Genomic DNA, 1,653 nt, shown 5'->3' with positions numbered 1-1,653 from the left:
CCTCTTTATATACATATCTTAACTTAAGCTAAAGTCATGGAACTGAAGATGATTAAAGGGATTCCCTCCCCCAGCATTTCCAATGTGGGAGGTGTTTAGAAACCTAAGCATGGATGGTATTCTTATTTATTGTTTCCTTCTGCTCCCATACATATTTTGTATGAATATTTCAGAGTAACCATCTTGGAGAAGATTTATTATTTGCCAGTTCCTGGGATTCCATATTATTATAATGCCATAACATCTTACTATCATTTTTTAAAAGCCTTAGAAACAGTAAAACTTCTATACAAATAATATGTAGGTCACTCACATAATTCTTTTGCTTGTCTTCCATCTCAATACCCTACAGGTATAAACCTCTCACTGAAATGTTTACTACTATTAACTGACACTGACAGAATGTCTCACAATGTGCTTTTACATAATGTTTAATTTGATGTTCATAATAAATCTGTCAGCATGACATTATTGCTAATATAATTACCATCTTAAAGATGAGTAAAATGTATCTCAGAGAGATTAAGTAATTTTGCCAAGTTTTTTTCCAAATTAAAAAAATATTAAAGACTCATGGTCTCATATAGACTCTACAGGGACATGAAATATTCACTGTATGTAAGAAAAAAATGATCACTTATATTTTTTACATTTAAGGAAAAGATAAGAATTAAGTTTACTAATATTTAATTTGCAGACTAGTCCTTGAATGTTGAAGGAGATTCTCAATAATTTCATTATTTTCTAAATCATTTAAGGTGCACTCTATTCTATTTGGCAATGTGTAATTTATGTCAAGAGATACACACTTATCCACAAATAGAATATAACAAAAGGAAAATATGATTGGTCCAGAATTCTTCACTTCTTCCAAATTTGCAGATCAGAGTGCTAAAAATCATACAAGCATTTTTGAAAAACACTGTTAGTCCTGCATAAACATCAGAATTTTGGATAACATATGCACCACAAAGAATCTACATGGAAGTAATAAGTGACCCAAACATCAACAGGAAACCAATGAAGAACCAACTTTGAGCATTGTTCTTCCTAAAAAGTAATTTTCATAGCTGCCAGCTCTCACCTGAGCATTTGATACAGCATTCATCATGAAGAATCCCAATGAGGAAAATCTACCATATGTGTGAAAATCATGGTTTAACTCTTTAACTGATATACCATGGGCGCATCCATCATGATCCACCAACTTGTGAAAAACAGTATGCTGTGACCACAGAAGCCATGGAATTTCTTTTCTTATTCCTGTCCATACATTCTCATTCCAGGCCATATATTCTGGACATCAGAAATTATCTAGGAAGCCTGCCATTTTAACTCCATACGCATGGATATTTCATTAAATACTACATCTGTGTTTCTATCAAATGCTCACTCTAACACCAGAAAAGGTTGTGACACAGGTGAAATTGAATCCTCTAATTTCATTATTTTCTAGTAAAATTTTGTAGAGTACAAGATTGGTATGACTCAAACATTGCTAAAATAGTTGTAGAGTTTGTCTTCATGTTCTAGATACTCAGTGTTCAAATGACTTGCTAATCTTTGGTTAATATCAAGGAAAAAAATTCACATGATATTTCATGAATAATGGCAGTGGATGTACACCTATATTTTAAATAATGCCCAATGCAA

At 32.2% G+C, this 1,653-nt stretch overlaps 1 pseudogene; it reads right to left on the bottom strand.

Moving 5' to 3' along the window:
- Positions 1-809: 809 nt before the first annotated feature.
- Positions 810-1,330, bottom strand: LOC124994229 (transmembrane protein 50B-like; annotated as a pseudogene).
- Positions 1,331-1,653: the final 323 nt, after the last annotated feature.

The sequence above is a fragment of the Sciurus carolinensis genome, chromosome 10, assembly GCF_902686445.1.
Source record: "Sciurus carolinensis chromosome 10, mSciCar1.2, whole genome shotgun sequence".
Lineage (NCBI taxonomy): Eukaryota > Metazoa > Chordata > Mammalia > Rodentia > Sciuridae > Sciurus > Sciurus carolinensis.
This window is presented reverse-complemented; position numbering and strand designations above follow the sequence as displayed.